At 31.7% G+C, this 26,556-nt stretch overlaps 1 protein-coding gene and 1 long non-coding RNA gene across 2 annotated transcripts in view; one reads left to right on the top strand and one right to left on the bottom strand.

Annotated features, from left to right (window-relative positions):
• LOC143203863 (uncharacterized) overlaps positions 1–26,556 on the bottom strand; it is a 137,298-nt gene that overhangs the window by 28,229 nt on the left and 82,513 nt on the right. The window lies entirely within an intron of this gene.
• On the top strand, positions 1,773–24,755 carry LOC143203535 (uncharacterized). Its single transcript, XR_013007360.1, has 2 exons — positions 1,773–1,939; positions 24,420–24,755. It is a non-coding gene; the product is annotated as an uncharacterized LOC143203535 (long non-coding RNA).

Below are 26,556 nucleotides of genomic sequence, written 5' to 3'. Positions count from 1 at the left end.
TTTTGTTAGTCATAACATTTATTTCTAATTCGTGGCAGACGAATATAGTTCTTCATGCTGGAAACAGGAAAGGTTTTATTCCTGGTGCAGAATTAGTGTTTCTCTAAGTCCAACGGTGACTACCATGAAGAAATGAACCATAACTTGTCCTTGCAGTAGTTTAAAAATCAGCTCTTAAAGAACTTGGTGGAACCATCAGTTATTGTTATGTACAATGCACCATATCTACCATATATATATATATATATATATATATATATATATATATATATATATATATATATATATATATATATATATATATATATATATATATATATGATATAATACCAATATAATATCTATCTAAATGTGGCCTTTTTCATTTTTCTGTTTTAAAGATTTGTAATAAAATGTTTTAATAAAACATGAGTTTTTATTTTCAAATGTTCCCCAATTTACTCGGTCAACAAAATTACAACACACAATTATTAAAATGTATATTTTCATTAGCATTTAATTTAAAATATGTCATAAAAATGAATGATAATTTACATATTACTATGTTTACTAGTCATTAAATGAGTTCCCAGCATTTCCTTTACCGTTGTAACATGTTGATTATTTTTTAATTTCATAGAGCTTAATTTCTCCGTTGCGGAACGATACATAAAGAAGAGTTTGCCACGAGAGCGCTTCTTTACTCAGACCATTAATTAAAATAAATGAAAATGCGCATGTGCTAAACTGGAATTATATACAGTTTGCAGTATCCTGCCGATAAGGGTTTATCCTACAAAATAAAAACGAAACTTTTGGAACAGTGACGATTTATTTCTCAACATAGCTCTCTCCTCTTAGTTCGATACACTTGACCCATGCTCCAACCTGTTTAACCCGTGTAAAAAATACGTTTTCTCGAGGTCTGTAAAGGAGGAGACCTACCCTTGATGTCCATCACCTCCTTATGTTATGATGGAAGAGCACTATCTTCTTCGCACTATCAAATGGCGGCATTTTTGCTACAATTCGGCGTCGAATCGGCCCAATATTTCGAAATAGTACCTGTGACCATTTTGCCTTTTTCTAGGTAGTCGATGTAGATCACACCTTGTGAGTCCCAGGCCAATAAGACTAAACTGTTTCCACTGTTCCTTGGTCTGTGGTTTGTACCAGTGGATACCATGTTCCCTAACAGCGTCAAACACTGATTTTTTCCTTTTTTTCCACCATAACAAAAGTTGCTTCACTCAAAATGCTATAATTCACAAACAAATGTATCTTTTGAAGGTTAGAGCTAACTAAAAAATATATGGATTTAATTCTAGTAACGCCATCTATGTGTCAGGTATAAGTATCGTTCCATGATTAGCGTTTGTCTACGTCAAGTAACTCAATAACCAACGGGAAAACTATTACATTATACAGAGAAAAATAAAAACCATCCAGGCTACTGTGTTCAATAATTGTTTACCTTGATACTTCACAATTTCACCAATAGATATCCCTAATCAAAAACGGCTCAAGCCTCTTATGTTAATTTATTGTCAATATTGTCTATCGACTGTTTAGTAATTGACTACTTTTTACTATCCACTGTTTCAGTTGCTGTTTTTTGGTTCTACTACTTTTTAACTACTTTTTACCAGTGACAGTTTCCAGTGGACTGCTTTCAATCTCTATTTTCGGTCCGGCTGATTTTATTACTATGTAGCGACCTTGATGCATGTCGAATTTTATATCGTGGAATAACGATCTACAAAATACCCAGAACTATAATCCCAGATGTTGAACACGGGCGGGGTGCCAGCAGCGCCAACTAGAACCCGACAACGAATAGCTGGCGGCAACCCCGAGACGTCTATCTGGGATGTTATTGAAAGGTATTTCCGATCATTCAGTGCTCAACCATCGTTTGGTTTAGACGTGCCACCATCGACTGCCCAAGCCTCGTCTCCAGGTAACACCGCTGCCATCAGTTTTTATCTAATTGTAGTTTTCACATTTGTTTTATATAACCAATAAATAACGGTCACATAATGTAAACACCACTGTTTCATTTCGTTTTACCTTCATTCACCGAGCCACATCATTTACGCCAAATAATTTATTCTTATATAGATTTATATGTAATATATATGGTTTTATGTTTTTTTTTGGAATTTGCTTGTTGTAAATAACAATATATTGTAAATTAATATAACAGCATTTTGGAAAATTATTTTTCAATGGCAAAAATATAAAATTATAAATGATAAATAGTAAAATACTTTTGACTGGCATAATAGGTAATACTTTTTGGGAGTAACTTTTCCGATATTTGTTCAAGCCTTTTGTTTATTTTGCCATCTTTAGTTTTTAGTTTTTGTTCAAGTTCTATTGTATTATATATATTTATTTTTATTTATTACCTATATTTCTCTACGTGTATGTTATTCAAAAGTAGCAATTAGAATATTATTAAAATATGATAAAATTAATATTTGTAGTATCCAATATAATAGTAAAAATAACATTTGGGAGTTATTATTCCATTCCATTCTACAGATCCACTGAACATTCAAATATAAAAATAATTCTATTTTATTTAAAATTAAATTATTAATTGCAGTATAATAATACGAGAAGGATTGTACATATCCGTCCCTCTTATGCACGGTTGGAAAAATAAGCACATCGCAGTAAAATATAACAACCAATTAGATTTAGTATATTATGTCTTCGTTATTTTCGAAATATTAAAATTAAATAGGATGAAACGTATTTGGGATAATTACTCCATCCGTTTTTCATAAACTCTAACTAAAAAAAAGTAATAAAAAAATATAACATTAAATAAGAATGCCAATTACCTATATAAATTGATTTAAAATTAACTGAACCAAGCAATTATCTCCGTCCTTTCTTCTCTCACAATTTATACGGGAAGAAATTCGTACATCTTCGTCTGTTATCACGAGGAGAAACAGCTAGTTTTTTGACTATCGACTGTTTCGACTGTTTTCAGTCGATAGTTCCCAGCCCTAGTTTTCTCAAATCTCACTTTGATTCTGTTCTGGCTAAGTTGATTGTATTTTGATATGGTTGACAAATTGCCGAGTATTAAGACTCGGACCCAAATAAAAAGAAAGCGTTATTGGGAGATAAGTATCGATTACAAATCATGCGACTGAGGCGAGGATTTTTTCGTTATACATGCAGAATAGTGACAAGTAATTTTAAAACATGACCACACTCGGTCATATGTTGCAAAATTCTTGAAAACGACACCTAAACTTAATCACGTGAAATGTCAATACACTACGATAACCCTCAATAATCTTTTATTGAAAAAGAATATTATTACAATTTTTTTATTATAGATCAACTGGTAATTGCCTTATACCCTTCCACTTATAATTTTAATTAATTTAATCAGTTTTATCTGATATAACGAGTTAATTGAAAAGTCTCCGGTCTACCATTGTAAAACATTTTTTTGGCAAAATTAGTAATAAGTAATATACGGTAAATAAATAATAAATATATATAGTAAAGTAGCCATAAACTTGCCAGCCGTCTGTTGCGTTTTCCCACGCTTTGGAGCGGGTTCATCGCGTGCAGTCCACTTGGATGACTGTCGATTGTACTTCGGAGTGAAATGATGGAGCCATGTTTCATCTATTGTCACATATCGATGCAAAAACTCGGGTTTATTACGCTTGATACTCTTCAAACACTGCTCCGAATTATCAACTCGTCGTTGTTGTTGGTCAAAAGTGAGCTCGCGCGGCACCCACTTTGCACAGTTTTCTCATAACCAAATATTGTCTATTGTCTAGAGTGTCTGCTATTTCCTTCAGTTACAATTTACGCTCATTCAAAATCATTTTGTGAATTCTTAAAATATTTTCGTCGGTAACAACCTCTTTTGGGCGTTCACTGCGTTCACCGCCTTCAGTGCTCATTTCACCATATATGCTTAGCATACCAATTCTTGATGGTTGATTTTCCTGGGACAGTGTCCGGAAACTCGGCATCAAGCCAAGTTTTTGTTTCAACTGTATTTTTTCCCTTCAAAAAGCAATATTTTATCAACACGCGAAATTCCCTTTTATCCATTTTTTTCACAACAAAAGTTGCTTCACTCAAAATGCTATAATTCACAAATTAATGATCCGACAGCTGTCAAATTTATTGGCGCATCTTTTGAGGACTAGGGCCAACTAAAAACATATGGATTTAATTTTAGTAGTACCATCTATATGTCAGACTTTTTAACTGAACTGTTAGGCAAAATAAAAATACGTCCAGGTAATTAGGACGTAATTAAGTTAACCAAAAATAAAGTAAAACGTATAACAAATCCAATAACGCAATTTACCTCCATACAAATACTTTCGAATTAGTTTATTTTCAGTTTTTAGTTTATTTTTAGCCCGACTGTTTACCGTAAAATACAATGTAATAGATACGAGTATTATATGGAAAAAACAATGAGTTCTTAGGGTTAGAGTATAAAATAACATATCAATCGGCTGTAGATACAGCAAAAAACGTTTCTTATCGGTGGTAAATAAATTTTATAAAACTTTTTAACTACTATGAAACGTGCGGATCAGAAATGGGACAATGTTTGACCTAAAAATTAAGGGTTAATATAAAAACAGATAAAAGTTATGGTCTAAAAGTCATTTCTTCATGGTAGTCACCGTTGGACCTAGAGAAATACTAATTCCGCACCAGGAATAAAACAATTCCTGTATCCAGCATGAAGAACTATTTATCTGCAATGAATAAATTTTATGACCAACAAAACCTAATCGATAGTTATTCCAACGTTTACCTTTTTCCATGAACCTTTGTTGTCTTTACACTATATTTATTATCATCTAGCCATGAGCAATCCAATGTACCATTCTGAAATATCCATGTCTCTTTTAAATATACAAATTGATATAATTCTTCTTTGATTTTATTATATGTTTTTAAAAATTGTATTCTTTTAAAAGATTTCCAAGATTGATCTTGATTCGTCACCTGTTTCGCATAAACACGGTTTCTTTGTGGCGAATTTATAGTTATATTGTTTTTTAATTTTTGAGATAATTTAGTGACCGTGTGCGTACTAATATATAATGCAGCTGCAAAGCGCAAGAAAATATTTTCAATAAAAACTGCGATTTCAAATTTATTAAAACAACGTTTGACGGTTTATGACCCGTAATTATAATATTTTGAAGAATTTTCAGGCGTTTGGCGAACGGACAAGCAGGCTCATTCCGTTACATGTTGGAAGTTCTCTAACAGCATTCTATCCCTTTTTAAATAGAATAAAATGACAAGGATAATATTGTCTGACTGTAAAACGAATTTATAACTTCGGACAGACATATATTGACACTCGTGTCACTGCTATTTTGAATTGACTATACATTGATAGTATGGTAAAAACCGTATTAATAAAAAATAAAAATTCAATATTTAATTACCTAGATATTATTGTCATATTACATACCCTTTAGCGCAATAAACGTTTATAACAGGCTATTAGTTTGCTTTATTTGTTGCAGTAATAATAAAAAAGTGTTAGCTTAGGAATAAAATGAAACAACCATATATTGTATAATTTACTATTTTATGATATTAAGTAGTTGCATATATTTTTACTATTGGTAGAAATGCCAGATGAGAAATGAAATGCCCAATGAAAATAACCTAATCTAACTGTAAAATATAAACTTCAAGGACGTTCTCAGGATTTTATTCTGAAACACTTGTATTTACCTTAACTTTCGCGAAACATCGATCATAAATGAATTCCGTATATCCACATAGGTTTCAATACTTGATTGCATAATAGCAATTTATTTTGTACTGATAATTGTAACTGTTTCTTCCAATTAACCAATACATTTTCCTATATTTTAACTCCAGGTCTCTCCCATTATTATTCACATGTTCCTTCTTGCGACAGTTTGGATCACGATTGATTCCGAAATAATTAGCGTTGTTGCTATATGGAATGATATTAATAATTATTGCACAGATTTATTTTCGTTAATTTTAATCTTCCAGGTTTGGCTCCAATTGTTATATTTATCACCTGTCTGTTGTAATTGTCGTGTGACTTCTTCGTGGATTTGGTCTCCGACACCAAGAATTGCAGTGTCATCAATAAATGTAGCCAGAATGATATTTTCCATGTGAGGTATACCAAATGTGTAGAATAGAGAAATAATTGGTCCCAATACACTTCCTTGTGGTACACCTGCTTTAGCTTCTTTTATTGTAGAGTAGGCTGCCTCTTGTGTGACTCTAAACATTCTTGCTGTAATGTAAGATATTTATGGTTCAGGGTGATGTTTCAATAACATGTTCTGTCGCTTATGGACAAGGCTGTCATGCCATATCTTATCGAAGGTGCTACTTGTGCTACATCTAAGAATATAATAAGTCAATTGAAAAGTCCCCGGCCTGACCCTCAAAAGATGCGTGTATAAATTTGACAGCTGTCGGATCATTAGCTCATCAACTTTTGTTATTGTGAAAAAAATGGATAAAAAGTAATTTTGCATGTGGATAAAATATTGCTTTTCGAAGAAAAAAAAATACAGTTGAAGTGTAAAAAAAGTAGATACTGCCCGAGGAAAATCAACCATCAAGAATTGGTATACTAAATTTAGACGTGGTGAAATGAGCACCGAAGATGGTGGACGCACTGGACGCCCAAAAGAGGTTGTTACCGACGAAAATATTTAAAAAATCCACAAAATGATTTTGCATGACCATAAATTGAAACTGAATGAAATAGCAGACACTCTAAAGATATCAACTGAACGTGTACATCATATCATTCACGAATATTTGGGTATGAGAAAGCTCTGTGTAAAGTGAGTACCGCGCGAGCTCACTTTTGTCCAAAAATAACGACCAGTTGATGATTCGTAGCAGTGTTTGAAGATGATCAAACATAATAAAGTCGAGTTTTTGCATCGATATGTGACAATGGATGAAACATGGATCGACAGTCATCTCCAAAAACCACGCTCCAAAGCGTGGGAAAATGCAACAGTCGGCTGACAACAATATGGCGTCTGCATTTTGGGATGCGCATGGAATAATTTTCATTGACTACCTAAAAAAAGGAAGAACCATCAACAGCGACTATTGCGTAGCGTTATTGGACCCTTTGAAGGACGAAATCGCCGGAAAACGGCCGCATTTGAAGGAAAAGAAAGTGCTGCTTCACCAAGACAATGCACTGTGTCATAAGTCAGTGAAAACGATCTCATCCACGGTATTCTCCAGATCTAGCGCACAGCGACTATTTCCTGTTCTCCGATTTCAAAAGAATGCTCGCTGGGAAGAAATTTTCGTCGAATTAAGAGGTGATCGTTAAAACTGAGACCTATTTTGAATCAAAGAGCAAATCGTACTACAAAAGTGGTATCGAAAAGTTGGAGGGTCGCTATAATCAGTGTATCACCCTTGAAGGGAACTATGTTGAATAAAAAAACTAATATTGCCAACAAAATGTGTTTTGCTATGGTAGGCCGGAAACTTTTCAATTGACCTGTTAACAAGTGTTGTGAAACTGTCCCCTAATTATCACTAGCTCATATCTATGCATCTTGGCTGGCACACAGTTTCGAAATGCTGAAGAAGTGTGAAATTGCGATGATGACTTAATCGCTTCGCCCTTCTGACAAGGTATCGCCATGTTGTCAGAAATACGGAAAAAAGTTATAGAAAATTATGGAAAATATTTTGATTCATATACATTACCCTATTTTTTCTCAATAAATAACATTTTAAAATAAACAAAAATTATTAGAATACATGCACCTAATATAATAATACCAAAAAAAGTATAACATAATAATTATCTCGATGATCTAATACAAAATCCTGAATTCGTTTCAAACAGGTATCATATCACGTATTTATTACATTAGATGATATCTATTGTTGCCAGTACAATCAGATTCTGGGAAATACATAGTTCATGTAATTGCAAATGCCTATTGTTTCGCCAGTTTTTTTTTAAACGTTTTATTCTGTTAGAAGTTCAAGTGTTTACCTTCCCACTCGACCATCAATACCCGCGTAACTTTGCTAATCTGATACTTTTGATTCTCACATATTTATTTAATGATAACATCGAAAGCAATTTACACGCTAGAAAAGGGATACATTGCCCCACAACATCTCCGGATCTGGCGCATGCGCATTCTCTTGCATAGAATAAACCACAGAAAAGAATAAACTATATGAAACTATATTGTCTTCCTTTTCTAATGGCGGTCTATTCTATTCGAGTCGATCGGTATGGTTGATCAGATCAAAACAACAAAAAAAATCTAGAATATTTAGATTGTGTTACATTAATCATTCTATATTAATAATAATTAAATTGTTGTGTTATTCTTGGTGGTCTAACAAACATTAGTTTTAAAATATGGAAGAACAAAATTTTTTAAAAGTTACAAAATCCAAACAGCATAAATTTTCAAATTGATATTTCATTATTAATTGTTTCATCAAATAGTGGGAATTTTAGCTGCCAAATTTATAACACATCATTTTCAAGGACCTGGAATAGCTATCAACATGTGCCACAATTAATGATAACAAGAACAGAAAATAAAATAATTCTTGTTGTGTTGGAAGTAGTCAAGTCATTAATGAGGTTTGTCCATCAAGAAGAGTAGCAAAAACTGTAGTAACTGGTAATAATTAGACATTTATTTTAAACATAATATATTTTAGTAATGGTTTATATTATGTTTTATAGCTAAGATGTAGCTAGAATTTGTTGAGAGTAAAAGTCGAAGAATGTAAAATTCAGAGAATCAGAGAACACGAAATTAGAAAGCATTTTGCTAAGGTATAAGAACAGTGTACAGTGATACTTTGAAATAATTAAATTTGCTAGCAAAAGTAGACCTGGATCAAGTAACCAAAATATAAAACTATCAACGACACCCTAGTGATCTAATGACAAGGAAAATGCAATGTATTATTATATAAGAGTATAGGTAAATAAATTATTGTTTTGGATAAATAATGATGTATTGACTGAGATTTCTTTCGGCTTAAAAATACGAGCATCCATTCGTTATAGGCTAGTAAATGTACCATATGTTAATCGAAAACTCGAGGAAGTCAACTCCTGGGGTTTGTGGATCAAGAATAGTAGTGATAATGTTTAAAGATTTTTAGGAAAATTTTACTGCTTTCATATATAGTGGTGGCTTTTTCATTTGGTTTTAACTATATTGGCTGTGTTTGATCTAAATGATTTTGGTCTTTTTTTTGGTGTTTTATAAAAATAGAAACGCTTATAAAAATTATTTTTATTATTTCATTTTATATAATAATTTTTTAAATAAAATGTGTTATTTCAAAAAAATTTCAATCTCTCTTCTTATATATAGTTTCAACATTAAATCAATTATTTATCATATTTGCGTATTTTTATTTATATAAAAAAATTATAACGTGTAATATGATGTTTTTATAAAAATAGAATAGTTGGACTATATTGATTATATTTGTATTATTTCGTTTTATTTAATACTATTTTAAGTAAAACATGTTATTTCCAAAATTTTACCATTTATATTTACATCCTGAACCTATTTAACTGCTTAATATATTCGACATTAAATCTAATAATCACGATAAAAAATAAGTAAATAGAGCTGAATATACGCATGCGCCAAACTCGAATTAATCTCTGTTTTAAAAGTAAATGTAGAGAATATGGCTTAGGGTGAAAAAACAAATCACCAGGTGATAGATCGTCAGAAAATTTCATCAAATTCCTAATGATAAATATGGTTATATTCGTAACCTGTTTACTTCGAACATTACACGATGATACTGATACGCAAGAATCTGGTCTAACAAACATTCGTTTTAAAATATGGAAGAACAAGATTTTTTAAAAGTTATAAAATCCAAACAGCATACATTTTTAAATTGATATTTCATTATTGATTGTTTCTTCAAATAGTGGGAATTTTAGCTGCCAAATTTATAACACATCATTTTCAAGTACCTGGAATAGCTATGTTGATAGCCACAATTTAATGATAACAAGAACAGAAAATAAAATAATTCTTGTTGTGTTGGAAGTAGTCAAGTCATTAATGAGGTGTGTCCATCAAGAAGAGTAGCAAAAACTGTAGTAACTGGTAATAATTAGACGTTTATTTTAAAAATAATATATTTTAGTAATGGTTTAAATTATGTTTTATAGCTAAGATGTAGCTAGAATTTGTTGAGAGTAAAAGTCGAAAAATGTAAAATTCAGAGAATTAGAGAAGAAGAAATTAGAAAGCATTTTGCTATGGTATAAGAACAGTGTACAGTGCTACTTTGAAATAATTAAGTTTGCTAACAAAAGTAGACCTGGATCAAGTAACCAAAATATAAAACTATCAACGACACCCTAGTGATCTAATGGCAAGGAAAATGCAATGTATTATTATATAAGAGTATAGGTAAATAAATTATTGTTTTGGATAAATAATGATGTATTGACTGAGATTTCTTTCGGCTTAAAAGTACGAGCATCCATTCATTTTAGGCTAGTTAATCGAAATGTTAATCGAAAGCTCGAGGTAGTCAACTCACGGGGTTTGTCGATCAAGAATAGTAGTGATAATGTTTGAAGATTCTTAGGAAAATTTTACTGCTTTCATATATAGACTATATTCGCTGTGTTTGATCTAAATGATTTAGGTCTTTTTTTTTGGTGTTTTATAAACATAGAAAGGCTTATAAAAATTATTTTTATTATTTCATTTTATTCAATAATTTTTTAAATAAAATGTATTATTTCAAAAAAATTTCAATCTCTCTTCTTATATATAGTTTCAACATTAAATCAATTATTTATCATATTTGCGTATTTTTATTTATATAAAAAAATTATAACGTGTAATATGATGTTTTTATAAAAATAGAATAGTTGGACATATATTGATTATATTTGTATTATTTCGTTTTATTTAATACTTTTTTAAATAAAACATGTTATTTCCAAAATTTTACCATTTATATTTACATCCTGGACCTATTTAACTGCTTAATATATTCGACATTAAATCTAATAATCACGATAAAAAATAAGTAAATAGAGCTGAATATACGCATGCGCCAAACTCGGATTAATCTCTGTTTTAAAAGTAAATGTAGAGAATATGGCTTGGGGTGAGGAAACAAATCACCAGGTGATAGATCGTCAGAAAATTTCATCAAATTCCTAATGATAAATATGGTTATATTCGTAACCTGTTTACTTCGAACATTACACGATGATACTGATACGCAAGAATCACGTGGCGCTGTCATATGATTGTGGGTGAAAACTGATCCTGCCTTTCACAAAATCCCCCCGAAGAGAATTGGGTAATCAGAAAGCCGATATGCGATTAGAATATTGTTTATGTATCCACAGAGTTATTAAAAGATATCGCCAACGAGTTCCTATTTTTAGAGTTGGCGTGTGTGTGTGTATTTTTATCAGTGATGTAATTAAGTTAAGTGGAATAAGTTAATGAATATTTTGCAAATAATAAATAAAACACTCAGAAGGTGTTTAACACGGAATGCACTCAAGTATGAAAATTTATTTAAGATAAATCAGGTGGCATTAAAGTTAATTCATCTTTATTTTTAAGAGTTAATATTAGACAAAAAATAAAACGCATTAGAACCAAAATAAAAGAACTATACTGATTAGTCGGAAGATACTCTCAACTTGATCTAAAATCAAAAAGGTTGATTTATCAGAATATCATCAAGCCAATTTGGACCTATGGGGTGCAAATATAGGGTTGCACTAAAAATTCAAATCAACTAGAAATCCAACGCTCTTGAAACAAAGTTCTTCGATTAATTACCAATGCCTATCGTTACGTAACCAACGAAGAAGTGCACGATGACCTGGAAATCAAATGGATTTGCGAAGTTGTGCAGGATTTCGCCTTGAAATACGAAAAAAGATTACTAAATCATACTAACGTGAAAGCAATACAACTGCTGGACAGCGCCCAGGATGTCAAACGATTGAAGGGAACCAAACCATACGAACTTATATAAAGTATATACTTTTAATGTAAACTATAGCTATAAGCTATTATAATTTTATAATTGAGGAAGACATATTGATGTATTTTCTCGCGCTCTTGCTTGTGAATTAATCCAAGTACAACAGAACAGTAGTAATAAATTAATTTGTACATTAAGATTGCACTAAGCGTATCTAATATAGATGTTATCAAAAAAAAATCTTTATTTTTGTAACTTGAACAACTCCATAATCTATACGTTTGACAAAATATTGGTTTGCCACCAAGTTTTCATAAAAAATCAACACATACAACCGGCCGAATTGGCCGATTTTGTTCCGTTGCAGATTATCTATTAACATTAAAATATTCTTAACAAAAAAATTTAACCGACTTCAAAAAATAAATAAGATTCTTGTTTGTTTTTATTACGTATTTTTATTTAAAGAAAAATTGTGTTTGATTACTTTTTAATTATTAGTGAGTTCCTTATTTATTTTTTGAAATCGGTTCAATTTTTTTTTATAAAATATTTTATTTTTCTCTTTTTAGTGTTAGATATTTACTCAATAAATTACGTAGTTATTTTAATTAATATTACAATGGGTATGCAAAGTAAAGGTGCAGCCCAGATGGGGATAAATAGGCATAAAGAAACAATGATTCAAAATAAGGCGCGCTTCAGACCCCGGGGCTCCGCTACCTAGTCTAGGTGATTTGACCATAGAAGTAGTTGTCTACGGGGTCTTATATGCTTTAGTTAGTGCTTAAAGAGCAAACTGAATGGCTTTTGCACTGAACGACTTACTATTCTCAGCAATAACATTATAACCAAACATCTGATTATTTTAGACAAAAAATATGTGAAAATGTTGTACGTGCCTTTGAAATTTTAGCTTTTCCCTCGATTTCTCCCCTTCCCCCAACAACAGATCTTGATTTGGGCCCAATGGGACCACCGAATAAAAAAGAATTTTGAAATTCGATCCACATTTGAGTGAGAAATCGGAGAACATACAATAAAAAAATATATACACAGCTTAACATAGAACCTCCTCCCTCCGTTTTCGAAGCCGGTTTAAAAAGGCCTTGAATCACCATTTTAGAAACCAAAACCAACAACTCTTTTGATGACTAGAATATGATAGCTATGTAGGATACTTTAATAGAAAAAGATTAAACTTAAATTACTTTTCACGATGTCTATATGAAAGAGTTGGTTATGATTTTATTTGAACGTATCATTTTGTTGAAACTTCTCATAAATATTTCCAACTAGAACAACATAATTCGGAAAATACGAAGAAGTTTATTAGATATATATTTATAATAGACTAGATGAATAAAGTTAGTAATAAAGAATCACAAAAATATTGATTTATAATAATAACAAACTATAGAAAGATTACAGAAAACACATTTATTTTAAAATTAAAAACGAGATTACTAAGATATTAACAGAAATAAAACACAAAATTTCAAAATTCGTCACGTTAAGTCAAACACCAATCAGACGTGCTACGAAATATTGACGCCACTTACTGTTCATCATCAACCATCATTTCCGCATTCCGACGCTTGAAGAAAGACAATGTTTAAATAATAATAGTAGAAAATTAAAAAAATTGAAGTGAGCGTGTAATTCGAGACACACTAACCATGAAATGGGGTAGAATATTGAATAACATTAAGTAAAAATACTAACAGTGCAACAATTGGTAATATAATTAAAAACAAGTAATAACTCTAAAGAGAATCCAAAAACAGCACAAGCGCTAGTTGGGAACTCTAGGGTATCGGCCACCGAGAAAAAAAAGATATAACGAAGAAAAAAAAACATATCGATATATTTTTGCCATAGATATTGATATTTTTTATAAACTCTTGCATTTAAGTATTAAAAATGCGTAAAAACTTTAAAATCAAGTACCAATTTAAACAGTTTATAAAAATAATAAAGATTATATATATATATATATATATATATATATATATATATAAATTATATATTATATATTAAAAATATCGATATATCGTTAAAAAAAATATGAGTCAAAAATATCGATATTTCTTTCAAAAAATATCAATATATCAATATATCGCTATTTTTTCGGCATCCCAACTGCCCTCTATTTGCTAAAACAGTCAAAATTGTATCAATGGCAAACCAACTGAAACATTTTATGATAATAGTTTGAATAGGGCTGCCAATTAACTTAAAAATAATTAAAACCAAGGGCTTAATTATCGAAAAATATCGATATTTCTTTCAAAAAATATCAATATATCCCTATTTTCTCGGCATCCCTACTGCCCTCTATTTGCTAAAACAGTCAAAATTGTATCAATGGCAAACCAACTGAACATTTGTATGACAATAGTTTGAATAGGGCTGCCAATTAACATAAAAATAATTAAAATCAAGGGCTTAATTATCGAAAAATATCGGCTTACGAAAATATCAATATATTGTTCAAAGAAAATATGAGCCAAAAATATCGATATTTCTTTCAAAAAATATCAATATATCGCTATTTTTCGGCATCCCTATTGCCCTATTTGTTAAAACATTCAAATTTGTATCAATGGCAAACCAACTGAAAAATTTTATGACAATAGTTTCAATATGGCTGCCAATTAAGTTAAAAATAATTAAAATCAAGGGCTTAAAACTGCAACCATTTTAAACGTTATTTATATTATTATCGTGTAAATACGTAGAACAGTCATATAATAGTATTTCAGGAATAGTTAATGGTCGGTATAAAAACTTAGGTATTATTTGAGGACTAAAAACATGGATTAATTTAATTAATTCTTTAATATGTAACTTAAATTAACACTGCCATATCTAAGAGCTAAATACATGATCATCATATACAATAAAATTATACAAATAAAAGACAATAAGTTACGAAATATACATTAAGATCGAAACCTTATAGAATGAATAATTAATATATGATTAAAACAATAACGTCCACACATGACAAGATGCAATATAGAATATAGAGGTTAGTTAAATAAATGCAGGTGTAAAACAAGAATATTGACAAAATGCAATACAGAATAATACACATAGAAATAAAAAGGTATGGTATGAAATATAAGTAGAAAGTAGTTAAGAAATAATAAACTTTAAAATTCATTACCAGGAGGTAGTTAAAAATGTGCGCCAAAACGTGTGATTGGGAACCATTCTTTCGGCTTTCCTTCCTGTTTTTCAAAGCTAACTTGTTCATATTAACTTTGACAAAATTTAACCTAAATGTAGATAAAATGGTATAAAATTCCGAAGGTGTTATGTATACGAACAGATTAACTTACGAATGAATACTGTAATAATATCACAAGTGGCTAGCTACACGCTTCCTAATAGTTAAAGCAGCGGGTTCTCTTGTAACTGATGGTGCCAAGAATCTTCTCGTTTTGAATTTATTCTGACTTGACCGTTCGATGGAACTAAGACTAATGATTTTCACCCTCGACTGGTTCTGTCACTAGGAACTTTGGTACCGATCAGACAGATACAGTGCATTTATTCTTGATGCTCCTCCCTCAAGTTTCTAGTGGGGGTTCAAAATATTGGACCCAAAAACTACCCCTAGTTATTGATTCCTCGTATTCTCTCAGTCGATGAAAAACACATAAAATTGTAATCGTCCCGCTACAATGGACTTTATTGACTATTGGCCCAATTGGGAATTTCCGCCGTTATGAGGAGGTAGATAAATATAACCATCTAAAGTACCTGACTATCCAATAAAAATAAATACAATATGCTATTTACAATATCCGACTTTCTCTATAATTTCGAAAATATATTCGGCCATTTATACTATTACAAGCTATAAAAATATGCAAAACAAATAATTCCATCACTATAGAACTATTGGTCAACAAACCGAAGCTAGGGATTCTGATAAGCCAATTCTACAATATCAGTAGAACTTTACACAACAAATAGCAGTCGGACGGGAGAAAGTCAGGGCCATAAAGTGGAACTGCTTATTGCATCGTACATTTGATAGGCTTAGTATAATATTAATTTTTTAATTTTGTTCTATAATTGCATCGATAAAGAAACAAAACAAATGTGGAATAGATAAATAATTATGTATTTCGCAAATTAAAATGAACTTAGACTGCTTCGCTTCAATCTTCTGATATTTTGTGTTGTCCACCAGTTGTACTGTATATAACCAAACTCATCAATTGATCTCACTGGACATTCACTACTGAACGCTAATATATTTTCAAAATACAAAGAAAAATATTAATTAAGTTCAAACCTTTAACAAGTGTCAATCAAATTCCATCATGGTTAGATAAAAAAAAGTCAATGTGAAATATCTGGTTTCTCGTACATCAAATAGTTTATCAGAACAACAGTAACTCATACACATTTGATTCAAGAATTTGATTTTATCCTGTTTTTTATCCCGACTTAGAAAAAGGAGGATGTTCTATATAGTAGATAGGTTAAATAAGGTTTTCGTTTATTTTAATTTAGTTATTACAACGATTATTCTGTACATAACATGATTTTTGTGTTAAAAATGTGAGTTTTGATTATTTTTAAATTTCTAGTGGGTTCTTTATTTATTTTTTTGAAGACGGTTCAATTTTTGGTTAAAATATTTTCTACAGCATAATATGTTTGTTATGGCAAACACAAGTTTTAAATATTTCGAACAATATTGACGTACCCAAATGTATGGACTAAAATTTTGTCATTGAAGTATAGTTTTTTTTTTAAATTAATCTCTTAGAACGTCAACAACTTGCACGTGGGCAATAAGTATTATTGTATGATTCCCGTTATATAATAATATAACCATCACAACATGTAGAAGATGACTTTAGTAAGTGATCTCCTGTACAACTTGTAATCTAAATCTTACTCTAGATACGATTCTAACTTATTTTAAAGTCTATACTAACCAATTCTAATGACTATTCTAACTTGAAATTAATTAAATCTACTCTATGTGTCTATTAATCAGCTCACTGTCACCACGCACATTTATCTGTTTGGCGAGTGTATTGGGATGCACTAATAGTCTAGATTCTAAGGGGATGTCACGTTGAATCAGTTTGTTGGGACTGAATCAGGACACGTAATATGGGGCATCAGTTCGTTTTACTTCCTTAACAGTAAATTTCTAATGTGGCAGATCCATTTGAAACGAAGTGTTAAGAAAGTAAACTATGTTATTTTCTTCCGTTGCGAATATTTCAGGCGGGTACGGACTAAATACCGTTTTTAGTGTTTGTAGCTAGCCCAAGTATTGTCAATCTTAATGGGCGGATTACGTTGTTGAGGTTTTTTAATCTTTTTTGTTACTTTCCAGAGAGAATATTCCGTGGCATCAGTTGGCGTTAAGTTTTCTAAATAGTTTTGAATTCCTTAATTTTGTTCCTTATTTATTAGCTTTTTCACCTCTTTTGTAGCCTTGTTGAATTTTCTCTTGTTTTCTTCTGTTTTGAATTGTTGCCAGATTTTTCACAGTGTTCTCTTTTCAGCAATTTCTTGTTTAATTTTTCAGTTGATTTGGTGTTATGCAAATAAGGTGGTTTCGTTTTGTTAAGAATATTTGAGTTCACTGTTATAATAACTGGTGAGTGATCAGATGATAGATCGAAGCATGATTTAGCTTTGCACGTTTAGGTATCAATATTTTTTGTAACACGAAAGTCTATGGTATCGGGAATTTTATTTCTATCTCACGGCCAATATGTTGGCTCACCAGTGGAAATATGCTGTAAATTATGTGCCTTCATTGCTTTGACCAATTCTCTGCCTTTGGTGTTATTAGTCTAGAATCCCACATAACAGGTTTTGCATTGTAGTCTCCTCCGCCAATGAATCTATTACCCAGCGTGTTAAAGAAACCCTGGTATTGTTGTGCTTTGTTGTTGTGTTTAGGTGGAGTGTTATAGCACTAATTATTAATGGCCTATGCACTTTGAAGTAAACTAAAGTAAAATAAATTAAACAGAGATCTAGTTTAATAATTCATAGAATAACGTAATATGTTAAAACATATCTAAACACATATTTGTAAAGTACTTGATGAAGTATTACAGTTGCCCCTGCTTATAAGTTTGTAAGGCTATTGTTAAATTCAACTTTAAAATTACGAATTTTGCATTTCATTTACCCAAATATTTCAGGGTAATTTGGTACAATACAGAGCTACTAGAAGTTTAAGAAACTCTTTTTTTTGTGTTATAGTTACTATCAACTATGCATGACTATTTTGGAGGCCATGTCAAATATATTTGCATCTACATCTTCAAATTATCATCATAATAAAATAAATTTTCAGTATGTTTGCCATATGATATCGTCTTATAATGGTAGTATTTCTACTGAACGTTCTTCATTATTCTACTACAGTTCATGGTTCTATAAAAACTCTAGTATTCATTTCAATATTATTATTTAAGTTATTTGCCTTGATATATCTGAATACAACTTTTCATTCATCTTGTCTTTTCGTTAGTAGCACTAAGCCAATTTTTTACCTGTGAAATATAAGTAACGTCAATGTTTCGTAGCAATTCAAATTGGTGTTTGACTTAACATGGAGAATTTTGAAATGTTTTGTTTTTATTCGTGATAAAATTTTAGTAATCCCACTTTTAATTTTAATGTTTTTTTTACCACCATGACTGTGCAGTCGGTAAATATTCCAAGTACTGCATCTTTTGTTATAAGGACATCAGCGGTAGCATATACTATCATGCGAAAGTATAAATTATGTTTCCAAAAAAGATTGGGTTCCAGCTAGTGGAAAATTTTGAGATATCTACGAATATTGAGCGTTTATTTTTACTTTTCATCACACTGTAGAGACAAAAGGATGACATATTATATAAGACTATGATCAATATTTGTGGATCTGAAATACATACTAATGAAGATAGATATCCAAACCTAAAGTGGCTTAATCCTACTACCCTTTAAAATAAAATAAGTATTGATATATAAAAAAAATTTCGTCATAACACTAATGCGACCGTATATGGTGATTTACTTTTAAAATCTTTTGCAGAAAACCTGCAATCTAATCATACATAGCGTTGAGAAATAGGCCATAATGTGTAGAACGAATTGCTTTTTTGAAATATGTTTAGGGTTAATTAAATATGGCTCGGTGAATGGAGGTAAAACGAAAGGAAACAGTGGTGTTTACATTATGTGACCGTTATTTATTGGCAATATAAAAAAATTTAGAAAATACAAAATAGATAAAACGAAGCTTGGGCAGTCGATGATGGCACGTCTAAACCAAACGATGGTCGGTTACTGAATGATCGGAAATACCTTTCAATAACATCCCAGATAAACGTCTCGGGGTTGCCAGCTATCCGTTATCGTGTTCTAGTTGGCACTGCTGGCACCCCGCCTGTGTTCAACATCTGGGATTATATTTCTGGGTAGTTTATTGACAGTTATTTCACGAAGTAAAATTCGACATGCCTCAAGGTCGCTACATATGGAAAGCAAAATCAGTGTCGTTACTGTGGCCAATGGATATCATAGAGAATAGTTTTACAGAAATATTATTTATGTGAGCACTGTAATAAGAAAATAATATGGAAATTGATTTAATATTTACTGTATCTTTATTAATCGCTGTGAAATGTGCGAATCAAAGACCAGACATCATTTAGAACATAAAAATTGAGTTGAAGGAGCTATTAATATTTGAAATATAAAATAACTTTAAAAGATAAACAACGGTTTTATTGAGTACTGCATCGCTCCGGGTACATTTGTAACCAACTTTATGTAGAAGCGTGACCCACAGTATATGTCATTTCGTCGAAATGTGCACAAAACTTGTTTTTAGCGCGTTGAAAATTCATACCGAGGAAATCGAATCTACGAGAAGTGATACTTTTTTACTTAGATTTGAACAAAAAAAAGTGGCTAAAGGTAATCGAACGAATGTATGAAGCTTATGCCAATCATGCTCCATCGGTTTCAACATTTAAATACTGGTCTCCGCGATTGTGACACCGAGGAAAATGAGCTTCTGGATAGCCTAAATAACACTGAAGATCAGAATTTGAAGGTATTACTCGATGATGATTCAGCTAAAATACAAGAAGAATATGCAGAATTATTGGGGGTAATACCGAAAACCCTTTCCAATCACTTGAAGAACATGGGAATGATCTAAAGGCTTGGATATTTTGTGCCTTATGAATTGAAGTCAATAGCTGCTTCAACAGCAAAATCGGAATGATTTTTTGAAGCATATTTTTAAAAATATTTTAAGGTCTGCTTTTTACCAACAAGAGTTTATTTAGACTGGACCTACAGTCAACATTCAACGGCATTAAGCCTATCGAATGGCGAGTAACCAACTTATTATTCCAGATATCTGGTCTTACCCAGCCTGGCTACTGGCATTACTGGGATTATTTTCCTGGTCGGATTTTGTACTCTTGCCTAAGGGCAATCACACATGTTAAACAATCACAAACATAAATTTACAAACATGCCTCAGTAGGATTCAAACCTGCGACAATCGCAACAGTAGGAAGACCGCCCTGTCGCCTTAACTACTACGCCAAACGGCTTTGCATCATATTGCCTCGCCCTTCTCCCCAACCTACGAGTAAAATTGTATGGTTATAATATTTCTTTACATAAAATAACAGATTTCCAATTAATATTATTGTATCTAGACGCTAATCAAGAAACACTGAAGCATTTCAGCTATAATTCATAAATAAATCCTTCAATTTTCATTGTTGTCGCATCCAGGTATCGAACTACTTTTGGTTTCCAGTTTTATATTGTGGCGACGGTCACGACCCTTTAGGCCACCACTAATTCACCATCAACAACTACAAAGGTTGGCAACGCCGGTGGATTGGTACCATGCAGTTCCAGGGTATAAAAGACTATCACGACGACGTCTCGCTCTCTTTTCTTTTCACCGTCCTCAGCGCTACCGTACTTCCTCTACCTAACCTAATATCCTGTCAATTCTCCGCTGCCATCCGTTTTATTAATTGTATTTTTCACATTTTTTATATTGCCAATAAATAACAGTCACATAATGTAAACACCAATGTTTCATTTCGTTTTACCTCCATTCACCGAGCCACATCATTTAACCCTAAAGTGGTGACCCCGACGTGATCTTTCGCAATATTGGCTTTGGACTCGTGAATGGAGGGTACGTGCAACATGGTGTATTTTATGTGACCATTATATTTTCTGTTTCAAAATTTTAAATATTTTTAATTCGATTCGTTTTCAATTTTACCTTCAATATTCCTTTTCATTTTATTCCTATTCATTTTTTTAAATTTTTTGTCAAAATATTATTTCACAATCTTTTGAATATTTTTACATCACTGCTTAATCATCAGCGTCTCGACTAAACATTTCTTTGGGCGCTATGTTTAAATCATAATGTTTTCCTTCGCTCGCCGTCTCCGTCTTAATGGCAGATATTTTTATTTGAAAGGCTTTGGGCAGCTTCGGTCGGATACCGTCGTTATTTGTTTTTTCTGAATTACCATAACGTGTGTGACTACGGATAAGTCACAGAGCAGCTCCAGAAGCTAGGTACCGATTGCAGTCACCGTAGACTCGTTATGTCTTCGCCGAAGTACCAGAATTGCTAACGTCTCGTCGTCGAAGAAAATAAGCTACCACGTCGTCGAATAATCGATTCTCCCACAGCGTCGATTACTGGAGCCTTGCCCGAAGAATAGCTTGTTTTCAACGTCGTCGATGGACCATATTCAAGTGCCAAAGCGACGATGCAACGGTATCTGTAGGACCGGAAGAGATCAACAGCCGTACCAGATCGAAACCGTACCAACCACAACTGATTCGAACTATCATATTTTTCAAAGCCCATTTTACACAGCACATTTTGTTTGGTATAAATTTTTTTTGTATTTGATATTTTTTCATACATTTTTGTATTTTTGTTGCTTGAAGTAATTTTATGTAAAATTCTGACAGGGGAGTATTGTAGCGACATTGAGGCATGTCGAATTTTACATCGTGGAATAACGGTCTACAAAATACCCAGAAATATAATCCCAGATGTTGAACACGGGCGGGGTGCCAAGTGGAACCCGACAACGAATAGCTGGTGGCAACCACGAGACGTTTATCTGGGATGTTATTGAAGGGTATTTCGGTCATTCAGTGCTCAACCCTCGTTTGGTTTAGACGTGCCACCATCGACTGCCCAAGCCTCGTCTTCAGGTAACTCCGCTGCCATCCGTTTTATTATTTGTATTTTTCACATTTTTTTATATTACCAATAAATAACGGTCACATAATGTAAACACCACTGTTTCATTTCGTTTTACCTCCATTCACCGAGCCACATCATTTTACCCTAAATATAAATACCTCAAAATTTATTCTCTTAATCTATTTTGATATTTTAATGAATTTCATGGGCTTTTTCACCAATTAACCAGTCAGCGTGAAGTTAATTTTCACAATTTTTGATAAATCTATGCTGCATTTTGCTTCTTAAAAGAACATATACCTAGGGAAATAGTGGTTCATAATACACTACTAAAGAAGAACTCTTTGGATCGATATTTTTACGTATTTATCACTCAATTGCTTTCGATCGAGTAAACAAACATGAATCGAATACTATGAAAACAATAACAAATCGAACGGATGAAACAAGGTTATCGTTAGATCACCTATTATAAATGCGCGTTAGAATTTTCGCAAATAATTAATAACAGAAACAGGTCGCATGGTATCCGAAAATGGTATTTGCAATTTACTTGGATATTCATGCATTTCATGATTATGCGATTTTATTAATTTATTACAGGTTTCGACGAGTTCGTAGTGTTAGAGTGAGAATAATTCCAACAGTCGTCTCGCATTTCTCTATCGCGTAGTAACTTGGTCAAAGATGAGATGTTTCAGGTGCGATGGTTACGTCAGATTTTGAGTGTCTGTAATCGCCTAAGGCAGCAAAATATTCGGTGTCGATGTGAATGCGAATAACAATTTCTCTATCCAAGGTTGTCAGGTAATTTCAATGAATTTTACTTATATTTTCGGCTTGTTTAAGTGTCAGATACCCTTTTTCCTTCCAAAAATGACGAGAGATATTGATAAAAGGAGTATATTTCAGGTACAGCAGATCAAGCAGGCCTAAATAAATAAATGTCCAATAAAATTTCAACAAAATGTATTATATGGGTCTATTTAAGGCCAAAATTGTACAAACAGAAAGTAAGTTTTAATTATTTTGTTACGTGTATTCGCATTTTCATTCATGTGAAATGAAGGGAATATGAATTACATCATATTCAGTGTCAAAGAATAAACATCTCAGTAAATTTAGATTCAAAACTGCAATATTAGGCTAATGAAGAATATATCATATGAGTTATATCATAAGACACATCAGATATCTATTTTTACGTGAAAATGTTTAATTCGAGCTAGTAGAACTAGTTAGTTAGTTGAAAAGGACGATTATGAATGAATATTCGATAAAAACTACGAGCACGCAGTAGGCAGAACAATGTATAGAACCGACAATTCTTCTTGTACATTATATACATACATAGTAAAATAAACAAATCAGAGATGCCCAAAACAATTGACGTAGTGCTGCTAAACCAAAAGGAAAACAATGCAAATATAAGTCCATTAGTAAATTTAATATTAATTTATGAAAAAAAAATTCAACAGGCTCAAAAGTGCAAATGATGCGCTTATTTGAACTTATATCCTCTGGTAATGAATACGTGAATTTATTTCAGTCACACAATCGTATAATAATGTCACGTCAGTAAGAGCACGAGCTTCAATTAAACGGTTGGTTAACTACAATTTTCTGGGGCGAAATCCAACGAGCTCTCGGTATTACAGTGCGCAAGTTAGTGGCTTATTTATTAGATGTTTGCGTATTCTATTAGCGAAATCTATTCGATGATTTTTAACATTTCTCTACATAAAATAAACCAATTGTCGATAGGGGTATCAATGTTTTAAAAATGGGGATTCTGATGTCAATAACAAAGACAATGAATTGCAAGACTTCAAACTGATCAGTTGGTGGTAATTAAAATAATATTGTAAATAGATAAATACGTTTAGATAGGTATTAAGCTAAACTGTGTGTATATAGTAGAATATAAAATACGTGCAGTAGATAGGTTAAATAAGGTTTTTTGTTTATTTTTATTTAGTTATTACGATTATTAGGTACAGATTTTATTTTAAAATGCTTTTTTTTGTGTTAAAAATCTAAGTTTGATTATTTTTTAATTTTTAGAGAGTTTTTTATTTATTTTTTGAAGTCAGTTCAATTTTTTGTTAACAATATTTTATTTTTCTCTTTTTAGTGTTAGATATGTGGCGACCGCCACGACCCTTTAGGCCACCACGAATTCACCTACTAGTACAAAGGTTGACAACGCCGGTGGATTGGTACCATGCAGTTCCCGGCTATAAAAGACCATCACGACGACGTCTCGCTCTCTTTTCTTTTCTCCACCCCCCTGTAATAGTACCACTTCCACAGCGCTACCGTACTTCCTCTACCTAACCTAATATCCTTTCAATTCTCCCGTCGACCACATGCATCATTTAACATTGAAATAAACAGTATTTCTTCAACCAGTGTTTTCAGTTCTCGTGCAAATTCCTTCCAAAAATAGTAGTGAGTGTTCTGACAAATAATCGCAGCGGCAGCCACACATTTCGACCGAGTGACCGACCCGACGAACATCCCTACATATATTTACTCAATAAATTACGCAGTTATTTTATTTAATATTACAATGGGTAGACCAAGTAAAGGTATAGTCCGTATGAGGAAAAATGGGGATAAAGAAACAATTGATGATAGGTGATTTGACAAATGGTCTAACTAAATTAGAACAAAAAAATATTTTCCGCGTCAGGAATCGAACCCACGACCGTCGATTGGGAGCTAAACGCTTTAACAATTACACCATAGAAGCAATTGTCTACAGTATTTCTACGAGGTCTTATATGCTATAGTTTGTGCTTAATATGGAAACTGAATAGCTTTTGCACTGAACTACTTGCGATTGTCCGTCACATCAACTCAGCAATAACATTATTACACAAATATATGATTATTTTAGATAAAAAATATGTGAAAACTTTGTACGTGCCTTTGAAATTTAAACATTTCCCACGATTTTTCCCCCTTCCCCCAATTAGATCCGGACTTGGTTCAATGGGACCATCTTGGAAGGGCACTCTCTACTCTTTCGACTAAAAAAAGAATTTTTGACGAAATCGATCCACAATTGACGGAGAAATCGGCGAACATACATTAAAAAAATATACAGTCGAACATAGAATCTCCTTCTTTCTCGAAGTCAGTTAAAAACGCTATAGTTATAAGATTTCGGGTTAGTTTACAGCAAGTACACAAGCCAATTTTAATAAATTCATTAAAATTAAATCACGGCTTGGTCATAATCTGATAAGTAATGTATGATAAATACTTGTAAATCAGTATTAATATGACAATTAATATGAGCAATAATATTAATATTTCAACTAAAATTCCAAAAACCTACAGTTGTATTAAGAATGAGTATAATAAAATTAAATAGTTTATAAATAATCGTAAGGTATGTTAAACAGAGATAATTTGTTTATTGCTGTTATTGTTATTGAATAAGCTCAACAAAGATAACATTGTTTGTGTTTAATTGATTTTCGATTACGTCAATTTTTCAAACTATTAACCATATCATTTCAGTTCGATATACACCGCTAACATATTTAATAAGTGTATAAATACGAAATCGGATACGAAAAATACTATTTTCTCAGTACAATTTCAGTCAACTTATTGCAACGCTTGCAAAATACATCCTTATGACAGTAACTATACTCAACAAAGTGTGTAGATATGAAATAGAATGAAAAAAATACTATTTTCTCAGTATAATATCATTCCAGTTCTTCCAACGCTGGCAAAATGAATCTTTACGACAGTAATTACATGATGTTTTCCTATTTTTCGATAAAAAAAATTGAGCTTTGAGAAGAACCAAAAAATCAGAGGCAACAAAACCGATTTTTAAATTTTAACTAAGCTTACTTATTGAGGAACCTAGTTTAACAGCCAATTTAAAAAAATAAATTAGCACAGATATCAAATGGCGTGATAATAACACTTCTTATTTTTATTTCAAATAATGCAAAACGATGACAAATACAAACAAGTTTTTTCATTAGAAATATCTAATATATTAGACTTGGTATCCGTAAATCTTTAAAAGAATAAAGCTTTGATATATAAGTAAATATTTACACCGTTTATGAGTTATACAGAAATCTCGCTGAACTTTTGTAAATTTACTTGAGCTGAATTGAGAGACAATTAAAATTATTAGATGAAAGGTGCTCCACTAATGAGGTAATAATTGTTATAAAAATATGAATATAATAAATTTAAATAATTTATAATTAATCGCAAGGTACATTAAACAGAGA

This window comes from Rhynchophorus ferrugineus, unplaced genomic scaffold (genome assembly GCF_030347505.1).
Source record: "Rhynchophorus ferrugineus isolate W39M unplaced genomic scaffold, kcgeb_rfMv2 rfM10, whole genome shotgun sequence".
NCBI lineage: Eukaryota > Metazoa > Arthropoda > Insecta > Coleoptera > Curculionidae > Rhynchophorus > Rhynchophorus ferrugineus.
Note: the sequence above shows the minus strand (reverse complement) of the source record. Positions and strands in the feature narration are given on the sequence as shown.